Here is a 15,628-nt window from a genome sequence, read left to right on the forward strand (position 1 = left end):
ACCCAGTCAGCTTTCTGTCTAACTTCCTATCTAACCCCCAGTTTTACCAGATTGTGAGGAGTGGCCTAATACATAGCACCCTTAGCTCCCCCTGGAGGCCAGACTGTGAAGTGTATTGGTGTCTGTGATACCTGGTCAGGTGAACTCCTTCAGTGCCATCAGATGTACCAACACTCCCCTTAGCGGCGGAGCATCAGCACTGCAACGACCAGGACTCTGGGGCGCTGCACATGCATCTATCAGCAGTGTTTGGAGCTAGATCAGATCTCTACTGTTTAAGCATTTAGATGCCACTGTCATTCTCTGACAACAGCATTTAAGTGGTCTCTAACTGGTGGTGCACCTGTCAGCCACCCTGAGGTTCTAAGGTCCTTAGCAGTTGGAATTCTTCTGAAACCCCTCCAGCATGCATTAGCCCGATCTCCCTTGCTCCAGCAACTGATGGCTGCTTTGATGCATGTGGAGAAGAGAGATTAGCCCTGCTACTCTTTCCCTGCATGTCACGTGCCATTCCCCAACTGTTGGCTCTTATCATGGCTCAGCACCTGCAACAGACGCAGTTTCAATTTCTCCATCAGTCTCTGCACCAATGTCCCACACACATCCCTGCACCAACCTAATTTTCCCATGGGTACCAGAGGTAGTAGCTCTGCATGTGCAGATGACCCCCTCCCCAATGAAACCCCAGCAGCATATCAGCATATTGGCTACTCTGGCAGCTGCTAAGCACAGCTCTGCCGAGGTGAACTGAGATTATTTAACCCCTACACTTCCATGCACTAATGCTGGTTGCCCCTACAGTTCCTGATGTTCCCAATGGTTAAAGCTCCAGAGGCAGTTTTACCTTTAGCCCTTTCCCACAGAGTTGAATGTGGCAGGCATAAATGTCGTGCGTCCAGCTACTCCTCTTCCAGTTTATCAGACCACCATTCTTCAGGTAGGCGCAGCAAGCACTCCACGCATTCGCATCGGAGGTCCAGTTCCTACAGGAAGTGTCACAGATCCCTGTCCTCTAGATGGTACTCTCCATCCTCTTCAAAGCTTTCCAGTGCATCTGTGAATTTCAGTTGTCGACCTCATCCTCATGGCAACAGACGTGAACTGAGTGTATGATCCAGGGCTTCTAGCCTGGCTAAGAAAAAGGCTTTTGGTACAATCTTTGGTAATCTGTGGTATGCGGACTTGTGGACGGACCAAGGATTTAGTGAAAACCTTACATTGCTTGAACTTTTTCCTGTTGTTGTAGTTGTTGAAATACAGGGTGGCCATTTTGTAAAAAAAAGATTGTTTTTGGAATGACACTTTTAGTGTGGTTCATTGCATAAATCATTTGTCTTCATCCTCTCTCCTGTTACTTAGTCTTTTTCGTCACCTAGCACTGTTGTGTTTGCATCAAAATATCTGGTTTAGTTCACTCCATGTCCCAGGAATTTATATTTGTATTGCTGATGTATTATTAAGTTTTAATTGGCAGATTTTCAGAGAGCTCCTCCCCAATTGCCTTGCCAGCCTTCAACATGGGATCCATTGACAAACAGCTGATGCCTTTAATTCAATCTTCCATCGCCCATTCAACATGGCAATCTAATGGTAGGTCTTGAGGAAGGGGGTGCCTCTTGATTAAGGGTAGACCAGTCCACAATTGCTGCCAGTCCTGAAATGGAGTAGCAATCGAGTTTATTTTGCAACTCCGTAAGAAGGTGGGTTCGTGGTTGGTTTGGCTTTTTATTTTCAATTATTAGGATGGCCGGACATCACTAAGGCTTCTTTCGTTAAATAGGCTTTAAAAGGGTGGAAGAGGCTCAATCCAGCACATAATATAGATGCCCGATTTATCTCTCCTTGCTGTGCCATATAATTTCACTTACACCTTTGGTTTGTTGTTTGTACACTGAGTCATCTTTTTTCTCAGATGCATTTGCAATTTCAATTTTTGGCACCTTGCCCATTAGTGAATTAGTTCCAACTTCAAAAACAAGTCAGTGGTTGGTTTATTATTTGATAAAGTGACTGTTGGAGCTAACACAATACGTTTCCATGTTCGCCGCTCAAAAACAGACCCAGTGGGCAGGGGCACTTGGGTTCTCTTTCACTCAGTTTCTGGTTTGGTTGTACCAGTTAAATTAGTTTACAATTATTTTAGGCTGTAGATGTGGGGGTAATTTTTTTTGTCACATATGGATGGCTCTACTTTAACAAAATTTCAAATTCAAGCGATTTTTTCGTAGGTGTTTAGTCAGGTAATTACGAGATACATTCTTGTCAAATTGTGCATCACGGTGGCTCAGTGGTTAGCACTGCAGCTTTGCAGCGCTCGGGTCCTGGGTTCAAATCCCACCAAGGGCAACATCTGCAAGAAGTTTGTATGTTCTCCCCGTACGTGGGTTTCCTCCGGGCTCTCCGGTTTCCTCCCACATTCCAAAGACATACTGATTGGGGCTCACAATCTAGAATCCCTATGGGGACAGTGCCAATCCTGTTTGTAAAGCGCTGTGGAATTAATGGCACTATATAAATGAATAAATTGGGTCGCTATTGAGGCCGCCATGGCATTTGTCCAAGCAGAGGTTCAAAGCATTAGGAGATGATGTTCAGTTTGTTTTATAAGATATATCAGACCTGATTTATCAACTTAATTTTTCTTTTATTTTGGATTTTTAGAGTCTGCAAGGCAATCTGAGTAGCTGTTAGGGCATTCTTACATATTCTGGACAGCACAGCAGGTTGAAAGTTGCGCAAAACCTGGGCTTTTGGGGGCATTGATGTAAATTAGAGAGTCAGAGGTTTGCAAAGGCTCAAGATTGCATATGGTCATCGATACTGGAAGATATATTGCTGGTCCAGTGATATTAGGCCCGAGATAGTTCACCGAGCTGTATGGCAGGGAGCTCAGGATGGTATAACGGTGGAGCGGATCCGGCGTACTATAAATGCTAGTATGTCCAAGTTTGTGATAAATTTGGTGTCGTGGTAAGACATCAACAGCTTTAAGCTGACAATTCATCCCTTCTAAGGTCAGATGGCAGGCATCTTAAAGACATCGGACATTAGGAAGCATTTCTAATGTTAGTATGCTGTAACATGTTTCTAATGGGTGGTTGTGTATGTGTTTTTAACTTACGTTATTTTATTTGAGAAATTCAGGACACAGCGGCTGTTTAATTATAGAAAGGAAGCACTGGAATGTTTTGACAATGTGGGCTTTCTTGACTGTTGAAGTGCTACAGGGCATTAGGCTACTAGACCAGTTCTTTGAAAGTTTTAAGTGCCTTCTGTGTTATTATTCTACTATTAAAACTATTACTACATAAAGCTATGATCGACCTTCACCCATCATTTTTTGTGTGATACAGTTAAAGTTGTGAAATTCCCCCTACCTAAATTTGTGACTGTCCCACTGGATTTTATTTTTTTCTTTCATATGTGTGAGAACAAAGTAGATCTGATCTACATTTGCCTGCCAGGGTGAATCTGCTCATTCATATTTATATGGAAATTAGGAACTTTGGGTGCAGTTATCTTTTAAATGAATCATGGCAGCTAATTATTCATAATTGGCACAATAACAACAACAGATGCCAGGTCTTAGTTAGTCTACTCCGTTCTCCGGAAGCCTATACTTTCCTCCGCTCCAGCACCTGGGTTTTGTATGTGGGCAGGGCCGGCGTTAAGCACAGGCAGACCAGGCAGCTGCCTGGGGCCCCCCGCTCCTCCAAGGGCCCCCTGCTGGTTCCATGACCACAATGGAGCTTGCTTACAATTAAAATAGGACAAGGCAGTGCTTTGCTTTGCAGAAGAGGCAGACATAAGTGCATCTGTCTCTTATCTGTTCTGCAATTGTGAGTTGTTTCCTGGCGGCGCTGGCTGCACTGCCTTGTCTGTGTTATCTATGTCGGCTCAGCGGCTGCAATCCCAGAGGCAGAAGCAGTCAGGCGTGTTATACAGACCTGACCTGCGCTCTGCATGTTCTCCTGTTCTTCCTCTGTGGCCGTCCATCCTCACTCTGCAGCAGGCTCCAGGTTATAATTTATACTGGGTCCTGGGCTGGCAGCTGCTGTTCAGCGGCAGGACCTTCGTATGTGACACGGTCACCTGACCAGTGACCTCCGACGTTGTCCTAATGCTGCACAGCAGTCAGCAGCCCCTGTCAGGGACACAATGCAGGAGCTGTGCGGCCACCCAGAAGAAGTGTTCCCATATAGAAGACACTTCACTGCTTAGGTGCTTACTGGTGAGTTTTTTTCAACTGCACACTGCACTACCACACCAATCACACAGTCTGCGCAGTCAGCAACCAAAACTCCAATGTAATTAACGTAAAAAAGAAATGAAAAAAAAAGTGATAAAAAAATGAATGATACCTCCTACTGTCTGTCACTCGTTAGCATCCTGCACAGGCCGCTCTGCAGTGTGCGCTGGCACCAGGAGTGATGATGTCACTGATCGCTAGCCACGGGACCACTTTGTTCTGTGAGGCTATATGTGCACACTTTGCGGATTCCACTGCGGATTTTTCCGCATGGATTCTGAAGAATCGGCAGGTAAAACCCTTGCGTTTTACCTGCAGATTCACCGTGGATTATCTGCGGATTTTATGCAGATTTTGTTCGGATTCCACCTGCGTTTTTACACCTTTGTATTCCTATTATGGAATACGTGTAAAACGCTGCAGAATCCGCACAAAGAATTGACATGCTGCGGAAAATAAACCGCAGCGTTTCCGTGTGGAATTTTCCACAGCATGGGCACAGCGGATTTGGTTTTCCATAGGTTTACATAGTACTGTACACCACATGGAAAACTGCTGCGAATCCGCAGGGCAAAGTCTGCTGCAGATCCGCAGCCAAATCCACAACGTGTGCACATATCCTTATAGGGGTCGCTCACACTAGTGTATATTCTCTCATGCAAGATAATTGCGATGATTATCCTAATGACACCACATTGAGACCCATCTCTTCTGCTCCCGGCCCCAGTGGGACACAGGTTCAGTTACTCTATCGCTGTGCGGGCCCGCACGGCAATAAAGCGCCAGCCAATTGGAGGCTGACAGCTGACGTCAGCACGCACGCCACCGGCGTATTACAACATTGTCATTGGCCGGCGAGTGCGAGCTTGAAACGCTTGGAGGGGTCATCGCCACAGGAGCGCAGCCAGGTAAGGAGAAAGTTTTTTTTTTTTTTAATTATATTTATTGAAAGCAGCAAGATGCAATATGTTTCGCCGGCAGGATGGAGACACATAGACCATATGTCTCCATTCTGCCCAGGGTCCTGGCACTAGCGATCAGTGACATCATCACTCTTGGTGACAGTGCACACCACAGAGCAGCCTGTGCAGGATCCTGATCAGTGACCGCAGGTATCATTCATTTCATTATTTCTAGTGAATTAACGCTGCCATGCAATATTATATTTAGCTCAGACATCACTGTTCAAGGGGGTTCTCAAGGTTAGAAGATGTCACTCATCCACGGGATAATTTTCAGATCCCTGCGGTCTGACTGCCAAGACCCCCCCATTATTCCCAAGAATCAGGGCTTCAGAGCCCCAGCTGAATGGTGGAGCAGAGATTGATCAGGTGCAAAACAACTCTATCCATTCTTAGGGCTCATACTCATTTGCGAGAAATAAGTGATAAATAAACCTAGAATGCAAATTTCAATGGTGTAATAATATTGTTTAATTTACATATTTTCCACATATCCATTTTCTTGTACTGAATTTAAAACATATTACAAAGATGTGTTCTTTGTAGGATACAACTAGAGTGAGGATACCCGAGAAAATGTGTTTTTAGTGACTTAACTAGTTGTAGTCAACAAAGAACAAACCCAACCTAACCTTGTGATATGTTTTACTCCTTGGACAGAAATTTTGTCTTTGTTATTTAGTGGCTTCTTGGGGGTTAAATATGTTGCTACTAGTTAAAAATTCACTTTAATGCACTGAATTGACTGTAGTGCGGTTGTTAGTGCAATGTTTCAAAATTTGGGGCCCCACTTTGAATTTTGCCTAGGGCCCCACTTTGTCTAAAACCGGCCCTGTATGTGGGGAATCTGTTTTTTTCCATGAGTCTTTCAGGCACTTTGTGAAAGTGCGCAGAAAAGCCTATTTAGACATCAATATAGGAAAACTTTTTTTTACAGTTAGAGCAGCCAAACTATGAAATACAGTTGTGGTCAAAAGTATTGACACCCCTGCAATTCTGTCAGATAATACTCAGTTTCTTCCTGAAAATGATTGCAAACACAAATTCTTTGTTATTATTATCTTCATTTAATTTGTCTTAAATGAAAAAACACAAAAAGAATTGTCCTAAAGCCAAATTGGATATAATTCCACACCAAACATAAAAAGGGGGTGGACAAAAGTATTGGCACTGTTAGAAAAATCATGTGATGCTTCTCTAATTTGTGTAATTAACAGCACCTGTAACTTACCTGTGGCACCTAACAGGTGTTGGCAATAACTAAATCACACTTGCAGCCAGTTGACATGGATTAAAGTTGACTCAACCTCTTTCCTGTGTCCTTGTGTGTACCACATTGAGCATGGAGAAAAGAAAGAAGACCAAAGAACTGTCTGAGGACTTGAGAAACCAAATTGTGAGGAAGCATAAGCAATCTCAAGGCTACAAGTCCATCTCCAAAGACCTGAATGTTCCTGTGTCTACCGTGCGCAGTGTCATCAAGAAGTTTAAAGCCCATGGCACTGTGGCTAACCTCCCTAGATGTGGACGGAAAAGAAAAATTGACAAGAGATTTCAACGCAAGATTGTGCGGATGTTGGATAAAGAACCTCGAGTAACATCCAAACAAGTTCAAGCTGCCCTGCAGTCCGAGGGTACGACAGTGTCAACCCGTACTATCCGTCGGCGTCTGAATGAAAAGGGACTGTATGGTAGGAGACCCAGGAAGACCCCACTTCTTACCCCGAGACATAAAAAAGCCAGGTTGGAGTTTGCCAAAACTTACCTGAAAAAGCCTAAAACGTTTTGGAAGAATGTTCTCTGGTCAGATGAGACAAAAGTAGAGCTTTTTGGGCAAAGGCATCAACATAGAGTTTACAGGAGAAAAAAAGAGGCATTCAAAGAAAAGAACACGGTCCCTACAGTCAAACATGGTGGAGGTTCCCTGATGTTTTGGGGTTGCTTTGCTGCCTCTGGCACTGGACTGCTTGACCGTGTGCATGGCATTATGAAGTCTGAACATTACCAACAAATTTTGCAGCATAATGTAGGGCCCAGTGTGAGAAAGCTGGGTCTCCCTCAGAGGTCATGGGTCTTCCAGCAGAACAATGACCCAAAACACACTTCAAAAGCACTAGAAAATGGTTTGAGAGAAAGCACTGGAGACTTCTAAGGTGGCCAGCAATGAGTCCAGACCTGAATCCCATAGAACACCTGTGGAGAGATCTAAAAATGGCAGTTTGGAGAAGGCACCCTTCAAATATCAGGGACCTGGAGCAGTTTGCCAAAGAAGAATGGTCTAAAATTCCAGCAGAGCATTGTAAGAAACTCATTGATGGTTACTGGAAGCGGTCGGTCGCAGTTATTTTGGCTAAAGGTTGTGCAACCAAGTATTAGGCTGAGGGTGCCAATACTTTTGTCTGGCCCATTTTTGGAGTTTTGTGTGAAATGATCAATGTTTTGCTTTTTGCTTCATTCTCTTTTGTGTTTTTTCATTTAAGACAAATTAAATGAAGATAATAATACCAAAGAATTTGTGTTTGCAATCATTTTCAGGAAGAAACTGAGTATTATCTGACAGAATTGCAGGGGTGTCAATACTTTTGGCCACAGCTGTACCTGACCACAGGAGGTAGTAATGACAAAGACTGTGCCAGCATTTATTAAAAAAATGGCAGAAACATGGCAGAAACAAATTGTTTTTTATAAAAGGTTTATAGATGACTTGATATTTATTTGGGATAACACAGAAAATAATGTTGATAATTTCATCCAGCAAATTAATAATAATAACTGGGGTCTTTCATTTACTGCCCTTTATGATAATAATAACATCAATTTCTTGGATGTTACACTCTTTATAAAAGATGGCAACATCTGTAGCAAAACATTTTTTTTAAAAGTTGATGCAAATAGCTACATTCATTTCAGCAGTGGTCACTACTCCAAATGGTTAAACAATATTCCAAACAACCAATTCTGTCGAATTAGAAAGAACTGCACTGCTGATATTGATTATAAGGAACAATCCACCATATTGAGTAAAAAATTTCGTGCTCAGAACTATCCCACAAATCTAGTAAAACGAGCCTTTGATAATTCTATGAAATTAAATCAAGGAGCACTACTAGATAAGGCTGGTTTCACACTTGCGTTTTTGTCTGCAGCGTTTTTTGCACAAAAAACGCATGCGTTTTTTTTTCCTATATTTAACATTGAAAACGCATGCGTTTTTTTGCACATGCGTTTGGTCGCGTTTTCAAACGCATGCGTTTTTGTCTGCATGCGTTCATTTTCAAAAATGCTACCTGCAGTATTTTCTTGCGCGTTTTTTTGCCGCGAAAAAACGCATGCGTTTTTTCGCGGCAAAAAAATGCATTGCTGTCTATGTAAACGCATGCGTTTTTAAGCACATGCGTTTGTTTGCGCTAAAAACGCATGCGTTTTTATAGAAAAAAACCAGAAAACACACTGAAAAGCCACCCACCACCATCAAGGTGATAAAGGGATCCAAACCCTAACCCTAACTCTACCCCTAACCTCACCCCTAACCGTTTAATGAACATTTTCTGACAGTCATATTGCCACGTATTTAAGTGCCACGTATCACGTATTTCAGTGCCACGTATGCCACGTGCCACGTATTTAAGTGCCACGTGCCACATATTTAAGTGCCACGTGCCACGTATTAAAGTGCCACGTATTTAAGTGCCACGTATTTAAGTACCACATATTTAAGTGCCACGTATTTAAGTGCCACGTGCCACGTATTTAAGTGCCACGTGCCACGTATTTAAGTGCCACATGCCACGTATTTAAGTGCCACGTGCCACGTATTTAAGTGCCACGTATTTAAGTACCACGTATTTCAGTTGCACGTATTTCAGTGCCACGTATTTCAGTCACGTTTAGGGTTAGGGGTAGGGGTAGGGTTAGGGTTAGGGTTTTCTTGTTTTTTCTTGTGTTTTCTTGTGTTTTCTTGTGTTTTTCTATAAAAACGCATGCGTCTAAAAAACGCATGCGTTTTACCGCGTTTACATGCGTTTTTCACACATGCGTTTTTTTTTAAAAACGCATGCAGATAAAAACGCAAGTGTGAAACCAGCCTAATAGAGTAAAAAATCCTGATGATAAAAAATTTAAGATGAATTTTATAACACAGTATAACAATGAACATAAAGAAATACGTGATGTTCTACAAAAAACTGGTGCATTTTATTAAATGACCCCGTTCTGAGTAAAGTTCTTTCTAGAAATCCTAAGATTACCTTCCGCAGAGCACCTACCATCAGGAATATTATAGCACCGAGTCGTCTGAAACCCTTAAACAATCCAAGGGATAATCATATTACCAACACAATCAGAGGGATTTATAAATGTGGATCAAAAAACTGTCTATGCTGCCAAAACATCAAACATAAAGCAGACAGCATTATCTCTTTTGCCACCAAAGAGAAATTTATGATCTCTCATTTTCTGAATTGCAATTCAGAATATGTAATTTATGTAATTGAGTGCCCTTGTGGCAAACAGTATGTTGGTAGAACCATTCAACCACTCCATCTACGGCTAAATTCACACAGGCACAACATAAAAAAGGGCCTCCTTACCCATGGACTATCTAGACATTACACTCTAATACATAATAAGGATTTTAATAATTTGAAAATCAGTCCCATTGATCACATCCCTGAAAAGGTTCCCAACAGAACTATGAAATTAAATAGGAAGGAGGTGTATTGGATGTACAAACTAGGGAGCTTGAAACCGCAGGTTCTGAATGAGATCACTGAGGCTTTCATCTAATTTGGTAATATATATATATACAGAATTGTCTATGTAATCTCTATTTTCTATAAATGCTAATCTATATATATATTTTTAATTCATGAAAATTATCAAATAATTAGTCTGATGTATTTATTGTCCCTTGATATGAACAATGTTTTTAATTATTTAATTATTTATTTTTTATAATTTAATCTATATATCCTAATTTGTGAGAAATATATTTAGTAAATAATTAGTCTAGTGTGTATATAGCCCCCTGATGTGGTTGATGATTGGTTTGTATTGGTGTAGATCTCCTGGATTGGAGTGTGGACATATATATATATATATTTTTTTTTTTTTTGCTTTAAGCTCAGTGCCATGTCGCTCCCAATTGAGTTAAATTACTTCCAATGTTTGCCTTGGTAAAAGTGAAGGAGAGGAAAAGGAAAAAAAAAAAAAAAATCCCGATGTTATAGAATGGAACAACCCCAAAAGAGAAATAGAGACAATCTGTCCAGGAATTTATATATATTTTTTTTTATCTATTTTTTAGTAGTTGTTTTAATAATAAAAGATTTCTTTTTTTAACAATACATTTTTTGTTTAAGGTGGAATTCAAACTTAATAATCAATAGCTTTTATATGCAAAGAAAGGAAAGGTGTGGCTCAGTAACCTGGGCATTATGCAGCAGACCTTGGTAACTGGGGAATCTCATCTCACAGGTTCTTATCAGCTATCCTCCTCTTTTTTTTTGTTTTTTTTGTTTTTTTTTTTTGCTTTTTTTCATTGAAGAGACATTTAACCTATTAACTTAACCAACTGATTACCATCTCTTTTAATTTAATATCTTGTAAATATAAATTAATGCAAGATTATCATTCAATGAATTCTGTGCCAACAAAGTTGTATTAACCTTTTGTGAACCATGAACTTTGACACCATATGTCATCTGACCATCTGGCCTTTTTTTTTTTTTAACTCTGTTGGTATTTAAACAATGTAAGCACGTTGTATCTGTATGTTGTATGTGGAATTTCCTGAAGAAGAGGTCGCACTGACCTTGAAACGCGTTGAATAAACCACCTTTTAAATTTATTATCCTTGGAACTTCATCATTAAGGCAGCGCGGATTTAACCCACACCTCCTGCACAGTTTATATTAGCATTTATTAAAGGCATTTAATGTATTAATAAATCTGGCAATCAATCTATGATGGATAAAGTTAAACTTAATTAAAATATTATTATTATTTATTTATAGAGCACCATTGATTCCATGGTGCTGTACATGAGAAGGAGTTACATACAAAATACAAATATCACACTTACAGTAGACATACTGAAAATGATAGACTGGTACAGAGGGAAGACGGCCCTGCCCTTGTGGACTTACATTCTACAGTATGATGGGGAAAGAGACAGTAGTTTGGGGGTGTAGCAGCTCCGGTGGTGTTGAGGTGGCCTCGTTGTCATTGCAAGTTTTAAGCCTTCCTGAAGAGATGGGTTTTCAGGTTCCGTCTGAAGCATCCAAATGTGGTGGATAACTGGACGTGTTGGGGCACAGAATTCCAGAGGATGGTGGATATTCTGGAGAACTCTTGGAGGCGATTAGGTGAGGAATGAATAAGTGTGGAGGAGAGAATGAGGTCTTGAGATGACTGGCGATCACATGAGGGAAGACAACGGGAGACTAGTGTAAGAAGATGGACTGGACCGGGGGTACCTTTCTGGTGCTGAATCCGGAACTGTCGGGACTGTCACCATTGTTGCCCGGGGGAAACCTTTCTGACCCGTACCGACCTTTGCACTGTTCAACAGGGGGCTCGTCGGATATAAAAATGGCTGTGCGTGGGATCAGAGGAAGTGACTTGGCGGAAAGACAGCGAGCGCAGCAGGGGAAGATTGGTGCTCGGACCTTCAAGCTACGTGACAGCGCAGGCCCGCCTTATAGACCCTCAACTGTCAAGTACAGTTACTGTGAGCAGAGACCTGCGTTGTGCCCGCTGGCTTCTGCATCCGAAAGTGCCAGACGCTCCGGGCCGGTTTTTGCTGCGCACATGCTTCCTGAGAAAGACATGGTGACTTGCATAGAACTGTGTCCTACCTCACCTGTAGTGCTTTCCCAAGCTGAACCACGCTTGAGCAGCATCATAAACTATTCTTCACTTCTTACGGCGAATCCAGACCCAGGACCCCTGCTCGAGACAGTGAGGACTCGTCTCCACTGCTAGGAACTGGATTTTCAGCTTCTTACATACAACACCGGGATCACCACGCGCTGGCAGCAAAGGCACACCATTAATCATTAAGACTCTGCAGCTAAGAAGCCGTCAAACTGGTAAGTGTAACCTCTCATTACAAATGCTTTATCTACTGACATTGTTTATTTTAACTCACCCTTAAGGTACCTTCACACTGAACAACTTAACAACGATATCGCTAGCGATCCATGACGTTGCAGCGTCCTGGATAGCGATATCGTTGTGTTTGACAAGCAGCAGCGATCAGGATCCTGCTGTGACATCGTTGGTCGGAGCTAGAAGGCCAGCACCTTATTTCGTCGCTGGATCACTCGCTGACATCGCTGAGTCGGCGTGTGTGACGCTGATTCAGCGATGTCTTCACTGGTAACCAGGGTAAACATCGGGTTACTAAGCGCAGGGCCGCGCTTAGTAACCCGATATTTACCCTGGTTACCAGTGTAAATGTAAAAGAAACCAAACACTACATACTTACATTCCAGTGTCTGTCGGGTCCCCCGGCGTCCGCTTCCCTGCACTGTGTCAGCGCCGGCTGGCCGTAAAGCAGGGCACAGCGGTGACATCACCGCTCTGCTTTACGGCCGGCGCTTACAGTGCAGGGAAGCAGAACGCCGGGGGACCCGACAGACACCGGAATGTAAGTATGTAGTGTTTGGGTTTTTTTACATTTAAACTGGTAACCAGGGTAAACATCGGGTTACTAAGCGCGGCCCTGTGCTTAGTAACCCAATGTTTACCCTGGTTACCCGGGGACTTCGGCATCGTTGGTCGCTGGAGAGCTGTCTGTGTGACAGCTCTCCAGCGACCACACAGCGACGCTGCAGCGATCGGCATCGTTGTCTAGATCGCTGCAGCGTCGCTAAATGTGATGGTACCTTTATTCTGGGCCTTTTCCTCCTGCCATATCCCTGTTTACCCTTCACCTACCTAGGTGGAGTAATCCCTTTGTTAATAAACCAGTTAACTCTTGTTCTGCCTCCCGTTCCTCACTGCATCCCGCAACCTGCTCACAGTAGTTTGGAGATGTACAGAGGAGAAAGTTTATGAATGGCTTTGTAGCAAAGTTTTATTAGATTAAACTGGATACGCTGAGGAATTAGGAGTCAGTGAAGGGATTTGCAAACTGGGGAAGTGGAGTAGTAGCTGGGAGAGAGATGAACTAGTCAGGCAGCAGAATTAAGAACAGACTGGAGAGGTGCAAGAGCGTTAGCGGGTAGGCTACAGAGGAGGAAGTTACAGTAATCGAGGAGGGAGATGATGAGAGCGTTTACAAACATTTTGGTAGAGTGAGGGTTGAGGAAAGGACAGATTCTGGAGATAATTTTGAGCTGGAAGCGACAGGAAGTGGCGACAGCTTGGATGTGCTTGAAGGACAGGGCAGAGTCAAGGGTTACTCCAAGGCAGTGGATTTCAATTACGGAGAAATTGTGATGTCATTATTGTGATGGATAGATCAGGTAGGGAAGATACGTGATATGGAGGAAAGATAATGAGTTCAGATTTGTCCATATTGAGCTAAAGGAAGCGAGAAGAGAAGAAGGAGGATATGGCTGATAGACACTCCGGGATTTTGGATAGCAGAGAGGTGACATTTAGGCCCGAGAAATAGATCTGAGTGTCATCAGCATACAGATGTTATTCAAAGCCATAGGACTTAATGAGTTGTCCCATGCCAAGGGTATAGATAGAAAAGGAGGGGTCCTAGAACAGAGCCTTGGGGGACTCCAACAGAGAGAGGGCGGGAAGAGGAGGTAGTGTGGGAGTGGGAGACACTAAATGTGCGGTTGCAAAGGTATAAGGAGATCTAGGATAGGGCAATATCTTTGATGCCAAAGGAAAAGAGGAAGTGTAGAAGGAGGCAGTGGTCAACTGTGTCGAAGGCAGAGGACAGATCTAGAAGGAGGAGTATAGAGAATTGTCTGTTGGCTTTGACTGTAAGTAAGTCACTAGAAATTTTGGTCAGGGCTATTTCAGTGGAATGGTGGGGGCGGAAGCCAGATGGCAGGTTGTCCAAGAGAGAGTTAGATGAGAGGTGGGAGGAAAGTTTAGCATGAACATGCTGCTCAAGGAGTTGGGAAGCAAATGGGAGCAGCGATATGGTGCGATAGTTTGACATAGCGGTTAGGTTGAGGGATGGCTTTTTGAGCACAGGTGACAGGTGACTGTGGCATGCTTGAAAGCAGAAGGGAAGGTACCAGAAGTTAAGTGATAGGTTGAAGAGGTGGGTTAGGGATGCGATATGTGTGGTGGTGAGGTTGGGGAGGAAACAGGATGAGATGAGGTCAAGTTCACAAGTGTGATTTGGAGAAGAAATGTGATTTGGAGAGGAGACAAGTAAGATCTCCTTGGGTGATTTTGTAGAGGGAGGTTATTGGTTAGGGCATTGGTCTGGTAAACAAAGGGGTTGTGGTGCTCAAACAATAAAGACTTGCCTTATTTGGTTGGTTTTATTTTGAAAGTGAGTGGCAAATTCCTCAGCAGAGATACGGGAGGTTGGAGGGGGCAGTGGAGGGAGCAGGAAAGTGAAAAGTTTTGAATAACTGTTTGGGGTTGTAGCCTGTTTAGCAGAGGTGAGTACTGATTTGAATGCAAGTGTTTCTTGTTTTAATGCAGTGAAGTCTTCCTGCAAATGGGTTTTATTCCAATGCTGCTCCACAACCATGGACACTTGCCGAAGCTTTTTAGTGAGGATATTGTGCCAGGGTTGTCGATTGACTCGTCGCACTCTGCCATGCCTGAGAGGGGCGACCCCGTCAATAGTTGATGCAAGAGTGGCATTGCAGAAAGCAGTGGCAGTGTCTGTGTCATGGAGTGAAGATATGGACGTCAGTGGTAGAATAGAGTCGGAGAGTGTGTGAGTGTCTAGATGTGCGAGGTTTCTGTTGGGGTGTGCTAGTTGCTGGACATGGGTGGGAGGTGAGGAGGACAGTGATGAGAACATGAGTAGATGGTGGTCAGAAAGGGGGAGAGGGGAGGTTCTGAGGTTAGATAGGGAGCAGAGTTGGGTGAAGATAAGGTCTAATGTTTGTCCGGGTAGCTGTGGAGGACCACTGAGTAAGTCTAAAAGATGAAGAAAGCAACAGGAGTTTGAAGGCTTCTCACTGACAAGTGTCAGTGGGGATCTTAAAATCAACTATGATGATGGTGGGAATGTCAGTAGAGAGAAAGTGAAAAATCCACATGGAGAATTGGTCAATTAAGGCAGTGGCTGGGCCTGGGGGTTGGTATATGATGGCCACTTGGAGATTGGAGGGAGTGTAGATGCGGAGTGGACTTCAAAAGAAGTGAGGATGAGGGAGGGTAGAGGTGAGATAGGGTTGAAGATGCAGTTGGTAGAAAGGAGAAGACCAACTCCTCCACCATATCTGTTACCAGGTGAGGAGTGTGGGAGAAGTGGAGTCCG

The sequence above is a fragment of the Ranitomeya variabilis genome, chromosome 4, assembly GCF_051348905.1.
Source record: "Ranitomeya variabilis isolate aRanVar5 chromosome 4, aRanVar5.hap1, whole genome shotgun sequence".
NCBI classification, from domain to species: domain Eukaryota; kingdom Metazoa; phylum Chordata; class Amphibia; order Anura; family Dendrobatidae; genus Ranitomeya; species Ranitomeya variabilis.